An 11489-nucleotide genomic window follows, 5' to 3' on the forward strand; every position below is an offset into this window, starting at 1 on the left:
TGTCAATAGATCTGAAAGACGCGTATTTTCAAATACAGATAGCGTCACGTCACAGGCGATATTTGAGATTCGCCTTCGAGGGCCAGGCATATCAGTACACAGTCCTGCCGTTCGGTTTGTCCCTAGCACCCCGTACATTTACGAAGTGCATGGATGCGGCGCTCGCACCCCTCAGAATGAGAGGTATGCGAGTGCTGAACTATTTGGACGATTGGCTGACTCTAGCGCAATCTCGCGCAGTGCTCATAGAACACACGACAATTTTACTCGATCACCTCGAGGATTTGGGTCTGAGTGTCAATTGGGCGAAGAGCTCCCTGTCACCCAGTCAGAAAATATCTTTCCTGGGCACAGAACTGGACTCACTATCCATGATAGCGCGACTATCACAACAGCGCGCGGTAGACATTCGACGCACAGCGAACTCTTTTCGCTGCGGCGCGTCTGTCCCGCTCAAGAGATTTCAGAAGATGCTAGGTCTCATGGCCTCAGCATCGTCAGTGCTCCAGCTGGGTCTGCTCCAGCTGGGTCTGCTCCGCATGCGCCCGCTGCAGTTTTGGCTGAAAGCGCGAGTCCCACGCGAAGCGTGGGCACCCGGTTTGCTTCGCCTCAGGGTCAATCAGAAATGCGTTTCAGCTCTGAAACCCTGGAAAGCGAACGACTGGTACCAATCAGGTGTAAGCCTGGGGACTTCCTCGAGGGTGAAAGTGGTGTCCACGGACGCGTCCACCTCGGGATGGGGAGCGCTGCTCGAGGGCAGACCGTTCTTCGGCCAGTGGTCAGAACGGGAGAAGCTCCTGCACATAAACTGCCTCGAAATGCTGGCAGTAGACAACGCGCTGACGCGTTTTTGTCCCCAAATAAAAGGTCACCACGTCTTGGTCCGTTCGGACAACATGTCTGTGGTGTCCTACATAAATCGCCAGGGCGGCATCAGATCCGAGAAACTGTACAGGCTGGCAGAACGCCTCCTGGTATGGGCTCAGTGCAACCTGCGCTCGCTCAGAGCAGCGCACGTGCCAGTGATCTTGAATATAGGACCGGACAGACTGTCCAGGAACAATGTTCCGGCAGGCGAGTGGTCTCTACACCCACAGACAGTCCAACTGCTGTGGAAGAAATTCGGCAGAGCGGAAGTGGACCTGTTTGCGTCTCAAGAAAACGCTCACTGTCAAGAATTTTTCTCCAAGAGCAGGAGCGCGCTGGCCCATGTGTGACCCCGCCGCCCGCTCTATGCTTTTCCCCCCGTCTCTCTCCTGCCTCAGGTGATAGAATGGATCAGGGAAGAAGGATGCTCAGTACTGCTGGTAGCACCGTTCTGGAAAAACCAACCTTGGTTCCCAGCCGTGATGCAGTTAGCAAGTACTGCCCCGTGGCCAGTACCAATGAGGAGAGATCTCCTCTCACAGGCCCGCGGCTCGATCTGGCATCCTCACCCGGAACTATGGTCCCTTCATGTCTGGGCCATCAACGGGTACATGTTGGACTCCCTAAAGGAGTATTAAACACGATCACGCAGGCAAGAGCTCCGTCTACAAGACGACTCTATTCTTCGAAATGGTCAGTGTTTTCGGGCTGGTGCACAGCCCGTGGTGTGTCACCCACAAACTGTGATGTGACGGAGGTGCTTTCCTTCCTACAAGAGCTGTTGGATGGGGGCAGGGCCCCCTCCACGCTCAAAGTTTATGTGGCGGCTATAGCAGCGTTCTCAGAAACAACGCTTGGTCAGTCAATAGGAAGGAACGATTTAGTCATCCGCTTCCTTAGAGGAGCTAAGAGACTGAATCCTCCCAGACCTCCCTCAGTCCCCGTATGGGACCTTTCTACGGTTCTGGAAGCCATGAAAGGTGCGCCATTTGAGCCTTTACAGTCAATCGATTTGAAACACCTGTCTTTCAAGACGGTGTTTTTACTGGCTCTCGCTTCAGTGAAGCGCATAGGGGATCTGCACGCGCTCTCTGTGAGCGCGGCATGCATGGAGTTTGGGCCCAATGACTCAAAAGTTATACTCAAACCTAAGCACGGTTATGTTCCAAAATCCCTCAACACACCGTTTAGGGCGCAGGTTATCTCCCTGTCAGCCCTACCGGTCCCTGATGAGGAAAGAGACGCGAGCCTCCTTTGCCCAGTCAGGGCATTACGAGCTAATGTGTCTCGCTCGTCTGTTTTCAGACAGACGGAGCAGCTCTTTGTTTCGTTTAGCGGACGTTCTAAGGGACTAGCCGCGTCGAAACAGAGCCTATCCAGATGGATAGTTGATGCTATAGCGCTGGCATACGCCTCCAAGGGCATGCAGTGCCCTTTGGGTGTCAGAGCGCACTCCACGAGAGGCATGGCCTCTTCGTGGGCCTGGTCAAGTGGGATTGCCTTGCAAGATATTTGTATGGCGGCAGGCTGGGCCTCCCCGTCTACATTTATAAGGTTTTATAACCTAGAGGTTCCCGCCCTGCAGGCCAGGCTGCTGTCGGTCTAAACTACCAGTATTATCTGACCTGATGCGATCAGCTCAGAATGCTGCGTCTGCTGAGCACAGCTCAATGTTCGACAGTATAAAGCTGGGCAAACTGTGTAAGACCCACATTTTCCCCATCAGTTCAGGCCGTACCCCGCCCTGTCTGTATGATGAAATTCGCGTCCCATCGACGCTACTTTATGTGGAAAAGTGAGGCTGCACCCCTCCCTCTTCCCGGACTCCCTGTGAGTTCCCTGAGTGATTGTGCACTATATGTACCCCGGGCTTTCGCCCTTGGGTCTTTGGTGTCAGATCTCAGCATGCACGGCGTTTTACATTGGGTCCCCTAGCGTAAGATATCTTACGCAGTACGAGAGACCTCTCGTAAGAGAACGTACTCGGTTACTAACGTAACCTCGGTTCTCTCTAGAAGAGGGAACGAGTACTGCGTATCTTGCCGTGCATGCACACGCTCTGGTTGCTTCGATGATGAAAAACCAGATAATAGCTGCCTGCGAGCGATATTTATAGGCCTAGACCACGCCCATTTCGGCGGGACGTGACGCAGCGGGCGCGAAGTGCCCTGATTGGGTCTGACGTCACGCCAGGCCTCGCTCGATAGGCTGCTGCAGTTGCCGCAGAGCAACCAATAGGCGCGCGAGCTGTCTCGCCTATGTCTGCATTGCTGCTGCAACGCGTTTTGCATTATTACAAAATTAAGGATAATTTTTGGCTTCAATATCTCGCGGAAAAGGATTTTCCCCTTGCGTAAGATATCTTACGCAGTACTCGCTCCCTCTTCTAGAGAGAACCGAGGTTACGTTAGTAACCGAGTACGATTCGTACATACTTTTTCGCTCGCCTACTCTTTTTCCCCTACTATATAGTAGGGAAGTATGCGATTTCGAACGCAGCCACAGACTCAGTGTTAGACTTAATTTGATACTTAAGTGATTAATTGAGTGATGATTGTTTGATTATTGAAGACACCTGATGTTAATGAGCAGAATCACTGAAGAAAAGAGAAACACAAGAACTACAACTGACTTCAACCACAGCTTTAGATGAAATCAACTGAAAATACATTAAATATCTCTTTTTACAAACCAGACTGACTTTTTTTCTGTCATTTGTCTACAATTCTTTTTGATAATTAACAAAGGTTTAGATGTTGATGTTTTATTGAAAATGTTTGGTCACCATTGTGGTGATCAGTGTTTTCCTTTAGATGGGCAGTTTGACTCTTGGCTTTTTATGCAAGTTTGTGGTTTTTGTAAAAGTGTTACAAAACACTTGGGGAAAATTTATTAACAACGAATAACCACACTGATAACACTTGCTGTAAAAAAAGATAAAGTTCTGACATTATTATACCATTTTCCATTAAAAAGGTAATCTACCATAGAAAACTATGCATTCTGGGATGTATTTGTCGTTTAACACCGTGTTCATATGGAAACCATCAGCAGGGTGTTAAAGAAACACAGACTCAGTGTTAGAGTTAATTCAATACTTAAGTGATTAATTGAGTGATGATTGGTTGATTATTGAAGACACCTGATGTTAATGAGCAGAATCACTGAAGAAAAGAGAAACCATTATGGTGATCAGTGTTTCCTTTAGTTGGGCAGTTTGACTCTTGGCTTTTTATGTGAGTTTGTGGTTTTTGTAACACATAATTTGTTGCAAAGGAAGCATATACAAAAATGATCAGGTGATATAATTTTCATCATCATAAAAATAAAAAAAAAGGAATATTTATGATTTGCGATTGGGGCGGCTCCGACGTTCTTCCGATCAGTTTCGGACACTCTTAACACACCTCACACCAAGGGAAAATCTGATAAGATAATCTGTAGAACCATCAAGATAATCGGGACATAGCTAGGATTGTTGGAAGGGGGAAATTGGCCCAAAATCAGCCCGATTTTCTTTTGGTGTGTACCCAGCATTACACTGCCTGTGTTTCTTTAACACCCTGCTGATGGTTTCCATATGAACACGGTGTTAAATTTCACTGACAGTAGAAATGATGCACCCCCTCATAAACTATCCAGTTGGGTTATAATAACCAGCTGCTGTTTTGCCAAACTGGAATAGACTGGATTGGTAATTTTGTCTTCTGTCCAAAGAGGAAACTTCTTGAGGTGAGTTAAGGTTTCTGCAAATCATGCTTAATAAGCTGGATGTCCTTCCTCTGTCGTTTATGCTGTTGTCTTCTTCTAGCACTCTTGCTCTTCTTCACTGTAGTCTTCATCTATCTCATCTCTGCAGACGGTTTCAACATGTTCTCTTCACTCCTGTGTATCCTTTTGATAATCTCTGTGGTTGGTTACAAAACATTAAGTTCAAGAACCTAACTTTCAAAACGTTTGCTCATCTCATCCTGCTCTACAAAAAAGAGGAAGTCAGAACTTGATCACATGTTCTCTTGCTAAACCACACACTTACAGCAGCCAAAACTGACATTAAATAGTCAAGGCCAAAGAGCCCAACTAAAGCAAACACTGACCTCCTCAAAGGTGACTTCAAATGAAACAAATATCAACGTCTAAACCTCTGTCAGTTCTCAATATGAATATTCTGTAGGCATCTGACAGAAATAGTCAAAGTATCTGTATTTTATGTCTTTGATTAAGAGCAGCACAAGAGGCTCAATGGGAAATACTGTCTGAGCCAGAAAATCCTTCCTTCAGATCTGGTTTCTCTCACTATCCAAAGATGTGTGAATTACAGATGCTAAGTTGTCTAAAGGTGTGAGTGGTTTGTATTTTGACAAATACAAATTAAGCAATCATACAGTCTGTGAGTTGCTTTGCAATTACAGATGGAAATTACATTGAAATAAATGTGTTTAAATTGAATGCATCCTGAGAGTGATTATTTGGTCCAGAAACAGTATAAATCGTCAAAATGAGATCTTAAATGTTGAAAATATGTCCACAATGACCACATTTGAACTGGTTTTTAAACTTGTACGGAGGTTCCATGAACGTCTATATCGGACGTGCAGAACTCGTCAAAAAAGACGTCATAAAAACGTTAATTCTTGCTCCTTAGTGGACGTCTCTTCAACATACGCTTTTGTGACAAAGACGTTGAAAAGACATCTTTTGAATATAATTTTGCTTAGTGGGAGACCATTCTGTGTGGAGTTTGACCTGCATCCCAGATAGCAACAGAGTCTGGGCCAAATCCAGCTTACATTTGGCACTCCTGACTTCATTCTGGCGTTGTTGTTGTTTTTGTGTTTTTTTTTGCAATCTTGTGTCAAAAGGCATTAGGCTGAGTTCTGAGTATTTTTCATTGTTTTTTATCAGCATTAATAAAACGTTATACTTTGCATTTGCTTGGTTTCTGTAGTTTAAAAAAACAAAAAAACATTTCCAAATATACAAATATTATGAAGCGGCCATTTTCTGACTGTTGTTGGTGAGTTCTGGGGTATAGGGGGTGGCAGTTTGGGCTTTTCTGGCTGGCATTTGAGGACCCGGGCCCTGTTCTGGGCCAGTTATGGCTGATTCCTGGGGACATAGAAGATGTTGAGGGTGAGCTTTGGTCTGCTTCCGGCATGGATCTGGTTAACTTTTTGCAAGTAGCTTCTGGGCCAATCTTGGGCCATATTTCCATGTGGTCCAAACTCACAGCCAAAAATCAACCAGATTGGTCCCAAAATCAATTTGCTATCTGGGATGTATTTAGACTGTAGGGTAAACCAAAATTAAATACAGTATACTGCGTTAGACTAAACTGGGAAGGGTCACAGCACTTGCATATTGTTGTCCTATTGTTAGTTTAACTGCTTCTGTTGCTCTCCTCATTTGTAAGTCGCTTTGGATAAAAGCGTCTGCTAAATGATTAAATGTAAAATGTTAAAAGGATAAGAAATTTCATAAAAATTGTCCATATAGCCCATGTGCTACATTGCAAGTTTTCTGAATGTCGTTATTCACTGAAAATGTTCTCTCTGTGTAGCTTGACAGGCATGGACACCATATCCTTTTGCCATTATATCTTTTATTTTATTTTCTTGGTCTTCTTTTTCATCCCTTTAACCTTTGGTAGGTTCCCTATCATGTGAAGGTGCACATGCTCGTTGCTCATGTTATTGACGGAGTAGCGGCTGCTGTTGGACATGATTATATGGTGCCAGGAGCTGAGCGGCGTGGCAGAGAAGTGCTGGGGGCCGCTGGAGTCCTCTTTGCCCGGCTCCTGGTGATATTATCATGGAGCTCCGTGGGCTCACGGCCTCTACGGCGCTCTCGAAGGTTTTGAGAATCCTGTCGCTCTTCTGCTTCTCCTTCTTCTGCCGCGACTCCACTTTACGCAGTTGGCGCCGGTGGTCTCGCATCATCTGTTTCCTAGTATCTGCCAGGCCTCTGTGGTGTAGTAAGGCAATAGTTCAGCAATAATAATTCCACTTGAAGGTATTTTTGGTCAACAAAGTGCAATGAGAATGGAAAGTGGTGTAACAGGCCTATATTTCTATGCTTATTTAATGCACAGATTCAATCTTTTGACCATGCCCGTTTTATCATCCCACCTTTTTACATTCAACTTACGACTTGACTTGTATCTGATATCTGTATTTACATAAATCTCCAGCTCAAACTGAAGACTGCATTGGTTTTAAATGTGAGCGCCACATTGACCCTCAAGTTTTGAACGGTTTGAATGTCGGTCAGTTGAGAAGTATGGGTAAGACCTAGAAGGCAAGAGTGGTGGGAATAAGTTTACACGTTTAACGAAATGTAATTATGGGTTCAAAATATCCGCCTCAACAAGAGAAGCTTTGAGTTTTGTACAAGTGCTTACTAGGGTTGTGCCGATAGACGATAGTATCGTGTATCGACGATAGTCAGAGATATCGCTGCTGGCAGATGCCTTTGACGATATCAATACCATAATTGGCTCGTTTTCCCATTAATGTATTAAATCATTATTATTATTATGAAGCTAGTATTGTTATTAAATTAATTAGGAACTACAATTAATTTGCCTTGCCTAAATTCATAACAACATCACCACATAACCACACTTGCGACATCACCGACACGTGTGTATGAGGACTCCTCAAAGAAAATGTTTTTAAAACAGACAAAAAAACTACATCTCACAACAAAATTTAATTATAATAATAATAATAATAATAAGTTTTATTTGTATTGCACTTTACACGTGAAGAACACATCTCAAAGTGCTACAGGTGCACAGGTAAAAACACTGAACATAAAAACAGCAAGAAACAAAATTATATTAAGAAAATGCAATACAAAATAAGTGAGTCTTTAAATTATTTTTAATAACCTCAATAGATTGTGGCACCCTTAGGTGGTTGGGGAGGGTATTCCACAGACGAGGCGCAGCCACCTGGAAGGCCCTATCTCCCATAGTGCGGAGTTTGGACTTGGGGACCTGGAGTTGGTGGCTATCAGAGGAACGGATATGTCGGGTTGGGTTTTGCCTATTGATGAGGTCTTTGAGGTACACTGGTGCGCTGCCGTAGACACACTGATAGGTCAGGAGACAGATCTTATACTCAATCCTGAACCTAACAGGAAGCCAGTGAAGTTTATGTAGGATGGGTGTGATGTGCTCAGATTTACGCACCCTCATCAGGACCCTTGCAGCGCAATTTAATTGCAAGGTGATCCATTCACAAATTGTCAAGAGTGCTTGTTTTAACAGACGCATCATTCTTATACAGAGCCATGATGAAGACGGCATCGTTGTTCGTCAGTATTTTGTTTCCATAGCACATTAACAAAACATTTAATGACAATAATAACACTAAAAACAACACAATTACAAAATATTAATGATAATAATAATATCAATAAAATGATATAGGCCTAGGCCTAATACAAGTCTTTAGTTCACGAACGTAGCACAACTCTGCCATCTGTGAAAATCAAAAGCAACTTCAAACACTTGTTTAACAAGAAGTATTCTTCTAATTTTTCCACTGTCAATAATGTAAGTCCACAAGAAAAATATTAAGCCAGTAAATTAAGATAGTTGCTATACCGTTATATCCACCGTCGTCTCTGAGAGAACGCGCCGTTAATGCAGTGAAAGCTCAGTCCGTTTCTGCTTTCATTTTCAGGGAATGAGTGCGTTTAGCTTACATGCACGTTATTAACTCGATTATGCTGAATAAACTGACAATGCATGTGGTCATGTAAACGCATTAACCCGTTTTCCTTTATCAGAGTCAAGTCATAAGTTTAAGTATAACCGATCGACTTTTAGATTTTTGCCTCTGATTTCTCCCGGCATTTAAAACACATTAACCCGCGTTCTTTGGGCTTATTGAAGTGCGATATGTGAAGTGCATCCAGACAGAGAAGAGCACTGGTAGGAGGATATTGCAGACTCCGACTCTTTCTTGACCCAAGAAATTATTAAAACGTGTTTTCATCTCGTGCAGAAGTACAGTCAAAATGCTGCATCTGTAACGGCATGAGAGGATAATGTGTGTCCGTAAATTTCCCGCTGACATGTTGAAATACTCAGAGTCAGATACAAGAATGATTAGGATATTTTTTTTACCTCACTATACCGGGAAATAACCTGATTTAGCCTATTAATAAACACTCCACCTTTGCTAGCAAAATAGAAAAAGATTCTCATATATAAAACGAAGTAATAAAACAAGCAAATTGATCAGTAAATATGCAAGTTAATAATCAAATAAGTAAGCCCCGCCCCCCTCACGATAATATCGTGTATCGCCGATCTCACAGGCTGACGATAGGACGATATGAAAATGTAGCATATCGCCCAACACTAGTGCTTACGTTTGCGAATGCGCTAGGGGTGGAACGGTACATGTATTCGTATTGAACCGAAATGGTACGGGCGTCACGGTTCGGTGCATAAATTTATACGGAGAATACACGGTATAAAAATAAATAAAACTCGCGTGCAAATTCATTATTGTAATGCAGAACTACTAGATACGCGGGTTCTTTAGGGACACCTAATCTGTAGCTCCACCTTAGTTCTGAAGCAGGCTGCGATGTAAAGATTGCAATGCTGGAATATGTTGTGTGTGTGCGTGTGAGTGTGCGTGTGCATGTGCGTGTGAGGGTGTGTGAGAGAGAGAGAGTGATCGAAAAGTCGCAAAGTGTATCGAACAGTGGAAGACGTCATTCAAACTGCAAAGTGTTTAAGTTTCTGTTAATTAAAATTTTAAGGAAAACAAATATATTAATCTGAAATGTAGCAAATTAATTTCCAGTTCATTCAGGTACAATTACCAAACATATCTCAAGGTCTTTTTGTCTTTTTATTAATTTAATTAATAAACTAATTGTATAAAACTATTGTCAGTGCACTACAAATAAACTGGTTCTATGCCTTTACTTTATTAATAAAACTTATTTAAAAAATACAAGGCTTAAGTAATTTATTTTCCTTTGGTGGTATAGCCTGAGACATGCACAAGCCTTCTGCAATTTGTTTTGCTTTTCCCTCCATTGTACCGAACCATGATGTCTGAACCGAGGTATGAACCGAACCGTGACTTCTGTGTACCGTTCCACCCCTAGAATGCGCTAACATCTTTCCCTCACCATCGCACACTGAGGAATCGGATTTACGTGTTTAGACGTAGGCTAGATAAATGATATAAAATTTGGACTTGACAGATCACTGTATGGTTTTTTTTGTTTACACCAAATGTGCCGCACTCATCCTGAAGAGTGAAGCCAAAGCATTTTATTCTCCTCCTGGTGGCTGGCTTCAGTGTGAGTTATAAACCCCACCCTCTCCATGTAATTGAATGCGATGCGAGTGTACGACAAACATATCAGACACACAATTATTTGTTATATAACAATTAATCCATAATATACCTCACCCAACAAGCAAACCATGGGATAGAGTTATCTGAACTACCCCCGACATGCAGCTAACACACAGGCAGAGCCAGGTGTCCGGTTACAGGACACATTAAAGGGTAACTAAACCCCTGGTCAGAGCCTGACTCCACCCACTGGCAATATTTGAAAAATGCTTGAAAAGTGGGCAGAGCCCAGCGGAGATAGAGGGAACGAACCGTGAGCGGGGGGGGCGTGCACCTGAGAGTCCTGCTGTCAGACTCTCTAAAATGGAGAGTGACTCACAGGGTCGCAAGACGACGTAAAGTACATGCATCTGCTAAGTTTTATCGAGTTGATGTCAATAACGCGTGCTCTCTGTAGGCATATTCATATTTTGCCGCTATGTGAAAAAATCTAGCAAAATGTGCCGACGCAATTCCGCGTAAAATGCAGGTTTCACACTCACGGTCTTCCAGGCCGAGTGCATGCAACCACTGTCGCCTAATTTACAAGTCTGCTGGAAAGCTATGCAGTCCAACAGTGATGTTGCAACCAGCAACACTACACCTACGTATCCTCCTGACCACTGTGATAAATCTACGCTAGCTCATCATACCAAGGGCGTGGTGAGCTCGTACCAGGGGCGTGGTGAGCTGGAACCTGCTTACGGCACGTAGTACCGCCTACGTCACGTAGGCGGTACTACGTGCCGTAAGCAGGTTCCAGCTCACCACGCCCCTGGTACGCCCCTGGTAGTACCGCTAACATCCAATAGGAAAATTCAACTGCAGTAGCCACCGTTCAACCTGAAGAGGGCAGCACTCAGACGTTTTTACACCATATATTGTAGAATTAAAACACTTTATACACAAATGTCAAAAAAGTTGCTCGAATCAATGAACAGCACTAATAAAGCCCCATTCTTACAGATCATTAACTAAAAAAAGTTGGTTTAGGGTTTAGTTACCCTTTAAGACTGATAAAACTTTAGAGAATTTAGAGAGAGTTTTTTAGAGAGAGGTTTCCTTCCGAAAGTACAATTCCTCATTGGCTCACTTAAAAGATCAGATCACTGATAACAAGATCACGGCCGATAACTCTGACGTGAAGATGATGCGAAGATGACCCCTAAGTTTGTGCCAGGCTGCGGCCTTATCTTTCCATTCACCAAAGATCCTATGACTTGTTCTCTCTCATCAAGATCAACTAGA

This window comes from Leuciscus leuciscus (assembly GCF_965113295.1).
Source record: "Leuciscus leuciscus genome assembly, chromosome: 17".
Taxonomy (NCBI): domain Eukaryota; kingdom Metazoa; phylum Chordata; class Actinopteri; order Cypriniformes; family Leuciscidae; genus Leuciscus; species Leuciscus leuciscus.